Raw genomic sequence first — 12,121 nt, 5'->3', positions numbered from 1 at the left:
TGAATGTTTAGAGACTGGGGAAACTTGCTTAAAACTGCTGTGTGATTTAATGTTGAGTCCCTAGACGACCCCCGTCCCCACGCTCGCACACTGTTCTGGTATGGAATTTGCATATATAATTTCATAGGGAATGGGACTTGATCCTCTGAAGTGCTTATTTTTGATCTGTGTGTAGGTTGTTGGATTAGTGTCCTCTGTCCAGTCGCACAACATTGTTAGGAGTGGTAGCGAGTCTGTCATTTGTACGAGAAGATGAAGCTTGCCTTTCATTACATTTGTATGTTCCTGCCTGCACTAATCTTTAAGTTTTGGTTCATTTATTTCATAATTCGTTGCTGTGTGAAAGTCTGAGTGGAAGAGGCCAACTGAGGGCAACTCTACAAAATTCCTTCAGTTTTTGATTGAGAATTCCTTTTGAAAGCTGAAAAAATAAGTTGGAAACTTGTGTTACTATTTTAAATAAAATAATCTGTGGGAAGTGAGACCTGTGAGCCATATATTGTGCAGATGTGTTACTGAAGGCTGTTTGTATTGTGTAGTAACTATAATTTTTTGTTTATCTTTTGTCCAGATTGTCTGCTTAATTTGTTGTCTTAAATTTATATGTTCTAGATAGAATTTGTATTTACCTACTGTTGGTCTGAATTTTTTTTCCTATCTTCTGTATGTACTTTTACTTGCAGGTGTATGTACCTATTGGTTTTGAATCTGTCTGTAGCAAACTGGCTGTCATGAAAAAAGTTGCAAACAGATCATTGCATTACACCGGTAGACATAAATTAGTAAAGAAATGTATAGGGGACCATTTTGGCATGAGGTCCGCGTATGCTATTTTGCCAAAACACATTCCACTAACTAACTATCCTTAGACAACTGAACAAGTGAAACTGAGGAACCTATGGAACACTGTAATGACAGACGTGTCTCACAGATGTTGAAATTTTTTTTGTTTGCCTCCATTGACACTAATGCATACTCTGTGTATGGAGAAAAACTATGTAGCTACATTATTGATGCTAAGTGGCTCTAACATATTTTCCCCTTTACCAAGTAATTTAACTTTTATAAGGAGCTGGGACCTTGTTACAGATGAAAAAATTACCCGGAGCCGAAATATTTAAACACCTAGCTAAACACGACTCTTGCCTTTTGGATATTACCGCATTTAACATCCTTTGTTAAAAAAAAAATAAATAATCATTTGAAACTGTCATTTTGACAGTTGCTGGAAGCCACGACAGAAGGTAAAAATGAAGTACTGAAACTTCAGTTAGTGTGAATATATCACTGTTGATAAACTTCGATAAATTGCAAGTTTGTTCTACAAGTGCAGTTTGCAGAGTGGTCCAGCTATGAAATGTAAAGAAGATAACAGCAAACCAAGGCCAAATGTGGGACTGCCAGTGGCTAAAAGATATTTTGTTAAATGCTGCTGTGGTAGATCATATGAGCTGTGTGTCATACATTATCAGATGGGATGTGCCCGGCGTAATCATTTCTCTGACAAAGTAAATTTATTTAGGGTTTAGGCGGTTATCGTTGTCTGGTTGAATGCATAATTAGGTGATTACTGTAATCATAGCTGAAAGGATAAGAAGAATGTGCGTTAGATTTGTTAGCTGAAGTGTCAGAGGCAGAGAGAAGCTGCTAAGTTATGTGCCGAGATACAGTCAATATTTAGGGGGAAAATATTTGCTAACCAGTTATCTGGGAAACAGACCAACAAATAATGTCCTTTTTATGGATCACTGTTGTAGTGTGATCCCTTATTTAAGGGATTATGCTGCCAGGCATTTATCTGGCCTTCCAGCTTCCATAGCTTTTGAAAATTCCTGTACCAGGTTCCATCTCTATGCTGCTATTGTCACTAAGGTGTTTAATGTAAAGGAGAGGGGCATCTATATAATCTTCAGTTCTGTTTTGAGCATTAATGAATCAGTTGGTACCATTTTTCCATTTTTAAATCCTGAGCTGAAGAAGTGAGGAATTACTTTCAGTTTTTATATTGCATTATGTTATGATTTTGCTGTAAATTTGTATTTTGGAGGTCTTTCTGGGGCCAGTGTTGTCATCATAAAAGGTCTGACGAGTGCTACTGGTCAGCAGATTACATTAAAGGACAATTGTTTTGAGTGCCTTTTCTGCCTTGGTCCTTCATATAAAGGTTGAGGTAATTTGTGTGCTTGCTTTGAACAAGAAGCTGTGCAGATGCATTTCTGAAACAGCTGCCTACATTAGTCCAGGGAACTCTTACTCTTGAATCAAAATGACACTGCTCAGAGAAGTAATATTCAGTGCAAATCATGCAAAATTTTAATTAAGATCTATATTAAGTGATAAGGTTAGAGCTGTTCTTTCATTTAACACCCCTGGCCCTTTCTCTTTGTGTATACTCTTATCAAACCCTGGTGTGGAAGGCAGTCTCCAAATTGGCAGTCTAAACTTCTAATTGGCCTACTGTTACTCTGATCTTTTCCCTCCGTAATTATTTACTCCAAGGCCTCACAAAGTGCTGTTAAATACACCCTAGATATTTTTAAATCTGTTGGACTGGATTACCAGTATTCTGGTATCATGAAATGGCGCGGAGGTGTGCCGAGCCACTCGCTCTACACCACTTTTTTCCACAGATATGAACGTTCACTGAAATGAAGGTTCGATGAAGAAAGGTTAGCTGAAGTAACTCTGAATTTAATATAGACCCCCCCCCCCCACGTGAGGATTACAAGAAAGGGGTTAAAACTTAATGATGCGAGCTAGAAAGGGGGGAAAAGTTAAGAGATGTGAAGTCCAGTGCATGTTGCATTGCATTTCTGTAGCTGGTTAGGATTGGTGGTGTTCTTACTTGCCTTCAACTAATAATTTTTTCTCCCTTCCCTAGAATCACCATGCAAAAAGAAGGGCAAATTTAACTTTTGCTAACAGTAGAAAATGTGGCTTGGTTCTTTTGTACACTTTCACTCATTCTCGCTTTATAATTTAGCAAATTCTTAATATGCAGAGGATTTTAATGTTTGTAAATTTGTTGCAAGCATGAGAGAGTTGCATCTCCAAATTCCTGATCCACTCAAGTTATCACAATTAAAATCTTGCATGCCACAGAGGAATATGTGCATTACATTTTTGGTTGAGCTAATAATGTTTCTGCACAGTTGTTTTCTTGCTTATGTAATTGCCATTTAATTTTGTTGTGCTTTCATTATAAGGGAACTTTTTATGTAGTCTTTATTCTAGGACTATGTTATCATAAAAGTAGTTTCTTTGTAATGCTAATTTGTTTTCTTGTGGCTACCAGGAATGTTCCATATCGCATCCGTGTACGCTTATCTAGAAAGCGCAATGAGGATGAAGATTCCCCTAACAAGCTGTATACATTGGTCACATATGTGCCTGTGACAACATTCAAAGGTTAGTGATGTCTAATGAATAAAAGGAATGGATAGTCTGCACTTCAAGCTGTTTTTGGAGTTCCGTATCTGTGCCAGTGTTTTATGGCTCATACTCCTTATGATTTTAATTGGCATGGTTCTACATTCTCAATTTTGAGCCTCCTTGTTTGGTTGTTTGACTTGTGCAAATGCTGTCTCTTGGTGACTGCCATTTTTGTGTTGAATGTTGGAGTTTGACATTTATTTTAAGGGTACCATGGTTGGCTTTTCACAAAGGTCTTGTTGTCCCTCAGGAAGCGTTCTCAAAATCATCTTTAAAGTAGTGCATTATTTTCCCTCGTTCTTTAAGGGCTTTGTCCAGGGGAAGTGAAAACTCATTTCAGCTCTATTCATTTTTAACCTGAAGAATATTCCATGAGTTCTAAAAGCTAAAGAGCTGCTTATGTCCTTTGTTACAGTGACGGGGTGGGGTGGTATTTGACTAGTTAAGTTCAAGATTGCTAGCTGCATTGTTTTGCTTTTAGGCTAACTGCGCTTTAGGAAGTGCAGGTATCAAAAATGCACTCCAGGGGAATGGCCGCTTCCATTGCTTATTTCATTCTGCCTATCTGAAAAAAAACTTGGAAAAAAAAAAAAATACTCTTGTTTTCCATACTTTCCTAATAGTTTGTTCCAGTGATCAGATTTGCTGATCCCTGGGCTTTGTCTTGGTTCCTGTGTTTCTCCATTTTCCTTGTTTGGTCAAGGGGTAGTTTCTTTACTCACTAGTGGGAGTAGGGAGTACTGAGCTGCCTGTTTGTCCTCAGAGGAGTGGTTTAAGGCAGTAACTTGTAGTTTATTGGCCATTTTGGGTCATTTCCTGTCTTTTCCAGCCCCCTGCTATAAAGCACGCTTTAGCGCGGAGTTGCCACTGTTGCACACTAGGGCAGCGCCGGTTAAGCAGGTTTAAACTATTCGGGCTACCTAAAGTCCACTCTTCAAATTTTCCCTTAAAACTACCTTCCTCGAACTATACTACTGATCTAATCAGCGTATCCTATAACTAAAAAGATCATCTCTACTTGACTCCAAGTAGACTATTCTCTATCTGTTAAACCTAGCACTTGCTCCTACAGTACTTATTACCTTGATACGGCAGACAGCACCCCAAAAAGGCAAACCCCCATTTCTCGGTCACCCACGTCCCCCGGAATCTCTTTTAAAGTTTTTATGTCTAGTCCTTCTAGCATGTCGAGGGATCAGTTGCTAGTGTCCTCTCCTGCTCAGCTGGTGAACCTGGGAATATTGAGGCAATGTTACAATTGCCTCATGTACACAGACAACCCTCTCCTCCTCCCACAAAACACAAATACATGTGAGAGATGCAACTATACGGCCAAACTGGAGGCTGAGCTCTCTCAACATAGGACTGGCATGACCAGTCAGGAGGAGAAGGTTACCACCCACACTATAGACCCAGTCTCACATAGTACCATCACAACCTCAAATCATACACATAAACACACAAAGACATACTTGGAGGCTCTGATCAAAAATCTACCAAAACAGCAGAGGCCACCAAAGCAGACACCCAAACAACCACCACCTCAACACAACACCTGCAACACATAGACCTCACAGTCAGAGTGTCAAACAGTCACAGCCCTTAAGGCCAAACACAATGCCAGACACACTAGTCATTGGTGACTCCATAGTCAGACACACTGACGTCCCGCTCACCAGACTGAGTAAGGAGAAGGTCACAGTAAGCTGCCTGTCGGGCGCTAGAATCCGCCACATAACGCAAGCACTCAGGTCTCTCAACAGCAGGTACAAATACGACTCTGTCATTGTCCACGCTGGTGTAAACGACCTGAGACGTACCTCCTTGGACTACATGAAAAGAGACATTGAGGAGCTCTCTGATTATGTAGCCCAGGCAGGTATGACCCTGACCTTGAGCAGTATCCTACCTTCACCAAGAATGATGCCACAATACAGAGATAAGATGATCAGCTTTAACAATTGGCTTAAACTCTGGTGTCATTCAAAGGGGATCCAATGTCTGTCTGCCTGGGATGACATGCTGGACAAGCCACGCTGCTTCGCAAAGGACGGCTTGCACCTGTCACCCTGGGATTCGGATATTGGCAAGGCTCTTGCCACCCCATAGTGCCTTTTTAGGCAAGGCTCAAATTCTAAACCTACCACCCTAGAACACAAAAAGAAAAAAACTAAGGGTAATGCTGCTCAATGCCAGAAGTCTAAATCTCAAAATGCACACTTTCGAGGCCCTTCTCAGTATGGAGAACATCGATGTCTGTGCTGTGACAGAAACCTGGTTCAAGGCTCCTGAGAGCACCCCAGCACTATCAGGTTTTCCCTCATATCATGCGTTCCGGCCCCAAAATCCGGACAATACCAAGAAAGGAGGGGGGTATCCATATTCATCAAGGACACCCACACCTCAAGACTGGTGGCAACGCACGATGCATCGGAGACCATCCAGGTGCAATTAACCATAGGCAAGGCTGCTCTGCAAATTGTAGCATGTTACAGGCCACCCTCACAAACTCAGGAACCTCACATGGCCTTCCTGAAAACACTGGAGGGGATAAATGTATCACCAAACACCATCATACTAGGTGACTTCAATTACCCCAATATAGACTGGGAACACTACTCAAGCCCAAACACCCTAGCCCAAAAGTTCCTGGAATTCATAAACTCAAATGCCATGGAACAACTAGTCACCATTCCCACAAGAGGAGAAAACATACTTGATCTCATCATCACGAACATGGGAGCACAATGTTCAACACCGGAAGTATACCCCTCACTGGTGAGATCAGATCACAAACTAATCTCGCTGGAGGTCCTCATCCCACCCCACCTGAAATAAAAAGACCACAGTAAAACTTCTCGAAAGCCGACTTCACACTTCTAAAGACTAGTGTGGTCTCCTTTAAGGCCCCGAGCGGCGGAAAACAGTACTCAAGCCGCTGAATCACTTACAAATGCCTTCTACCAGCACCTGCAGGACTGCATGGATAAGGCAATCCCAAGCAAAACAAAGACTCTTTGTACCAAAGGCAGCGTCCAGGCTGGTGGACCCCAGCCATTAACAAACTCTACAACAAAAGGAGGAAGCTACTACAAGATAGAGCAAAATCCTTAAAAGGTAAGACACCCTTGATCACTATAAGTAAAAAACTAAGAGCTCTCATAAAATCATCCAAAGCAAATTTTGAGAGAAAAATAGCTAAAGACTCAAAAGACAATCATAAGGCCTTCTTTAGCTATGTTAGAAACCTGGGAGGAAACTCCCAGATATGCTCAGAACTAGTTCAAAATAATGTGAAGATTACTGATCCTACAGACATTGCCAACATACTGGCTGACAGGTTCAGTGCAAACTTCTCCGTCCCCTCCCCCCCAAAAGGAGAGATAACTATACCAAGCGATTGCAGCCCCCCAAACATCACCAACGCCCAAGTGAGAACTGCTCTCTCCAAAGCAAAAAACACAGCATCCATGGGACCTGATGGTGTCCCCGGCTGTGTGCTCCACTAACTCAACGAGGAACTAAACCCACAGCTAGGACAGCTGTTTAATCATAGTCTTACCTCTGGATACGTACCCAGGGAGTGGCGCACTGCAACTGTGGTCCCACTTCACAAAGGCGGTGCCTGCACCGACCCTGGAAATTACCGGCCCATTAGCTTGACAAGCCTTATCTGCAAAGCCATGGAGAGGATCATAATGGACCTCATAAATAAAGACATAGGGAATTTGCAGACTTTGGATCCATCCCAGTTTGGCTTTGTCAAAGGCAGATCATGCCTTCTAAACTTGGTTGACTTTTTTGAAACAGTCACCAAAGCCATTGATGAGGGAAAGGCAGTCCATACAGCCTACCTCGATCTGGCGAAGGCCTTCGATACAATACCCCACTCGGGTATCGTTGAAAAACTCATCAGCTTAAATGTTAACCCATACATCACAAGATGGGTTGCAAACTGGCTGAGTGACAGGACCCACAGGGTCAGAGTTGCTGGCGCCATGTCAGACTCAAAGCCGGTCACAAGTGGTGTACCACAGGGCTCAGTCCTGGGCCCACTCTTGTTTGGCATCTACTTTTCCGAAGTACAAGCAAACACAGGAGGGTTATGGCTGACAAAGTTTGCAGATGACTGCAAACTGGCCATAGTAGAAAACACATCTGACACAGATATCCTTCAGAAGGGTCTCTCAGAAACGGATAACTGGTGCCAGAGCCATGGCCTAAAGTTAAATGCCAAAAATGCATAGTCATACCCTTCGGGAAAAACAAGGTTACCCTAGCTACCAAATAGGTGGCAATCCACTGAGCACAGAAGAAGTTATCAGGGACCTGGGGACCCAGGTTGATAGTAGTCTGTCATTCAACACCCATGTAGCTAAAGTAGTTAGGAAGACCTTCTACATTGCCCACCTTATCATGAAGGGATTCTCATCTAGATCAAGGGAGGTCATAGTCTCCCTTTACTCATCACTCATCAGACCAATGATTGAGTACAATGCCCCATTCGAATGTATCTGACCCGACACTTGCAGCAGCTGGAGAGGCCACAAAAGTTCCTCACCAAAAGGATAAAGGGTCTCAAACATCTGTCCTATGCTGCCCGACTGAAAGAACTCCAGCTCTATTCAGTCGCCTACCGCTTGCTCAGAGGTGACCTTTGCCTAACATACAAGGCCATGTCAAACCCAGATTTGATGAATATGCTTCACCTCAAAAAATCTAGATCCGTCAGAGCCACAAGGGCGGGAGACTTAAACCTCAACACGGCTATTAATAGGACGTGCTGGAGGGATAGATTCATCACCCAAAGACTCCCTATGCTGTGGAACAAAATCCCGGTATATGTGAGGCAGAGCACCTCGCTGGCCTTGTTCAAGAGAAATCTTGACCAATGGATGGGAGATCGCAGATATACCTCGGGGATTACCTCAGTGTCACTGCTCGACAGAGGCACAGCAAAATAATGGGTATAGTTCCCCATACTAAAGGGGTGGCGTAAGCCACAAAACTATGGGCTAGGCTTGTAAATGCCCTCTGGCAGATAGCCTAGTATGAACCTATGAACCTGTGTTGACATTGTGGGCAGTTGGTCATTGCTATATAGTTTGCCTTGTTGATTCAAGAATTTGATGTTCTCTTACAGTTGGTGTTTGTGTTCTGACTTTTTGAGCTTTGGCTTTGGTCTTCTCAGACTCCTGCTTCCTGGAATGTCTGCTCTGAATCCTTCCCAAGAGTTAACCCAGTACAGAGGGCCATGGGTGTCTGGTACTACAGACGAGTAATTCACTATTGTCAGCTGGTGTGTGAGGGAATCATCTGCACTAGGTACTTTATCCCATAATTCTGTGATGTCTCTATAGCCCCATTCCTCTAATGGCTGCAAGTAAAGTTCCAACCAAGTTGGACAAATGTCCTCATTTCTTGTCTCGTCTCATCTTCGACTGTGCTTGTTTAGTGGGTATCACTTGACCTGCATAGTCCTGTGATAAGAATATGCTATCCTAGTATGGCACATGACACCATGGTATGCGTCAATGGTCTTGTAATAAGCTGCATGTGCCCAAGCACTAGTGAGAAAAGTAGGAGGGAAATACTTGGCTAACTCACTGCTGCAGAGGGCTTCCTTACTGATTGACATGAGTATGTGTACATAAACTGCTTCTGGGAAGGTCAAAACACTTGATCATAATTCATTTTCCTAAACACTTGCTGTACACTTGTTGCACAGTGCAAGACTTTGTGTCTTTCTGTGAAAGATCAATGCAGTGTCTTAACCAAGTACCTGTGCAATACTAAAGTCTCATGCAAGTAAGTGTTCAGTTCAAAAAGTGTTAAAATGTTCCTAATTATGTGCAATGTTAGTCTGTCTTCCTGCATGTCTGTGATGTAATAGCCAGGTGTTACATGTGTAATTGTCTGTGAAAAGAGTCTACATGTCTGCACATTGAGTGTGGAGATACAGAATTTCGTTCAGTTTTGGCACTTGTGAATGACAAAAGTTTACTTTGACTTATAATGTGGCTAATTAAGCAGCAACCTGCTTACAATATCCTTCAACCTAATATTTAGTGCAAAAGCTTCATTGCTATGTAGCCACTAGTAACGGTATTGATGTTTACAGAAAAGTAGAAGCTGTAGTTGTAGTTTTACTCTGGATGTTTTTGTGGCTGTATTAAATTTTTTTTTTTTTTCAGGTCTCCAGACGGTGAATGTTGATGAGAACTGAAAAAATGTTGAAATAAAGATTTAAAAAAAAAAAATAGTCGTGTGTCTTGGTGGTGTATTTTGCTAAAAGGTGATGACCTATGCAAAAGTGAGCTGCAGTTTAGGGCCCTTTTCTTTTAGCAGCTTGAAGTGTTTTCTTCTCGTAAGTTTGTGTAATCCCTTATTGAGTGGAGTTAAGTGTACAGTAAGATTAGAAGCCAAGGTCATACTTTTGACATGAGGGTATGTATTGGGGATGGGGTGTGTATTCATGCCTTCTTGGGTTATTTGAAACGTCCATTGCCATATGGCAGGATTTTGTAATGGTTCTGGCATGTCTTGAAATTAGGCAGCTGCATTATGCATGAAAGTACTAACCTTTGAGGTTTATACATTGGTTGTTAGAATAGTAACCTTTTTTTATTAATTCTTCGACCAACAGAATCCCATGCTGTGTAGCAGGTAATTTGGGTACAAGTTCATCTGTCTCCACCAGCCAACCATGCAAACTATAGAAAACTGTCACATTTGTGTTTGTCAATGCAGAATTAGACTGGAATGTATTTCTTGCCTGAGCAAGTGCTTCTGTTTTCCAGCACTTCATTTTCTGTGTGACAGGGTCTACAACTATGCACTGATCAAGTACTGGTTTGAAATGACGAGTTTCTGAATTATGCTGCCATGATTAATTTTGTCTTGTTCTAGCAGACCTCGGCAATCCAGTATTTTATTTTATTTTTTTTGATTAGGTGGGTCTTGCTGAGGTGCCCTTTTTGAAGATGCGTTAAGTAGGATCAATTTAGCCAGGATATCTGGGAGGTTGTACTCTCTGTTATGCAACTGAGTAAAATCTGATTATGTCCTTCAAGGATGCATCTGCAGTCCTAACATATGGGTTGTCCTGCCTCAGGCAGCCCTTTGGTCGGCCGGATTCCAAAGTCTGGGTCTGGCCTCGGCTGATGTCGCACTTCACCCGACGTCATAGCTGCTGTGAATTGGGTATAAAGGCATCAGCCAACGCCATTTTCCTCAGTCTTTCTTGCCGCGCGGTGCCCGAAGCAGAAGCTGTTCGCAAGTGCCGGTCGGTCAGATCCAGAGATTTCTACTACTGAAGACTTCTAAAAAGCTAAGTACCCCGTTGGGGACTCTTTCTTGCCTCAGCCGATGTCAGAAAAAGGAAATAATTGTTTAACTTGTGGGAAACAAATACCTCATAAGGATTTCCACTCTTACTGCCTTCCTTGCTTAGGCCCAGACCACGATGTATCAGCTTGTCTAGCCTGTGCTTCCTTCAACCGACGGACACTTGGATGTCGGTCGGAGTTTGCAGAGGAGTTTTTTGGCCCCGCTTTTGCTTACAAAATGCCGTCTGAGACTCCGACTTCACATTTAGCTAAAAAGCGTAAGGAAAAGGACCGACACTCGCGGCCAGCGGTTTCGGCCGAAACCACGGTTAAGCCAACCGCGAGTGTCTCTGTTTCGGCTGAAACCGAGTCTTCGGTTCTTCCTTCGGCCGAAAGCATACCTCCGACAGTCGAGGCCTCACACATGGCTGAATCGGCTACTGAAATTTCTCCTGCTGTAGCAGGCACCCAGGATTTATCAGATACTATTCCTTTAGACATATCTACTCCTGCACGTGGAGCTGCTAGGCCACCTGCATCTATGTCTATCAAGGCTTTCTCTAGGGCTAAAGCAGCTAAAACTTCTAAGACCTTGCCTGCTAACCCCCCCTCACACAGGCCTACCTCTAGTTCCCAAATGCTCAGCCTGGCTGTGGATCTCATTTCTTTGAACAGGGGGTCCCAACCTCACCCAGACAGGGCCTCTCAACCCCCTCCTGAGAAGAGGCCTAGAGCAGAGCCCCCGGATCCAGTTTCTACAGACTACTCCTCGGATGATTCAGAATACTCACATCCTCCAGAAGGCCCTTATTCTCCATATGAGGATTCTGATGCAGAAGACTCAATTCCTTCTGCCTCTCCTCCTGAGGAATTTTCTTTTGGGGAAACCTTACATGCTATGAGAGAGCAGTTTCAATGGCAGGGCCAGGATTTTTCAGATTCAAGGAAAAGGCTAAGAACCTTTTTACATTTACCACAGCATAGGCCTTTAGCCATTCCTCCAGTACTAACAGTTGTGGATGATGCATTTAAGGATGCCTGTACTGCCCCTGACTCTCTTCCCCGGCCCCTGCTAAACCCAACAGATATTATAGGGTCCCGGACACTCACTATAAGGCTCCTATTGCAGATCCTGAAACCATTTCACAGGGCCCCAAAGCTGTGGCAGCTGCCTCTGCAAAAAAACCCCTCCCCTCTGAAAGAGAATCTAGAGCTTTGGAGAGATGGGGTAAAAAAGTTTATACTTCTGCTACTCTTTCAGCTAGGGCCTTAAACTGTCAATTCCACATGATTCAGTATCAGGAATTCTTGTTAGATCAGCTAAATAAAAAACTGTCCTCTCCTGAACCTATAGACCGTAA

General features: G+C 42.8%; 1 long non-coding RNA gene across 1 annotated transcript; it reads left to right on the top strand.

Annotated features, from left to right (window-relative positions):
- Positions 1-659: 659 nt before the first annotated feature.
- Positions 660-9,694, top strand: LOC122801614. Its single transcript, XR_006364767.1, has 2 exons — positions 660-3,408; positions 9,627-9,694. It is a non-coding gene; the product is annotated as an uncharacterized LOC122801614 (long non-coding RNA).
- The last annotated feature ends 2,427 nt before the right edge of the window (positions 9,695-12,121 follow it).

This window comes from Protopterus annectens, chromosome 5.part0, assembly GCF_019279795.1.
Source record: "Protopterus annectens isolate FY-2018-M chromosome 5.part0, PAN1.0, whole genome shotgun sequence".
NCBI classification, from domain to species: Eukaryota; Metazoa; Chordata; order Ceratodontiformes; family Protopteridae; genus Protopterus; species Protopterus annectens.
The sequence above is the reverse complement of the archived record's forward strand: the minus strand, read 5'-3'. Positions and strand labels throughout refer to the sequence as shown.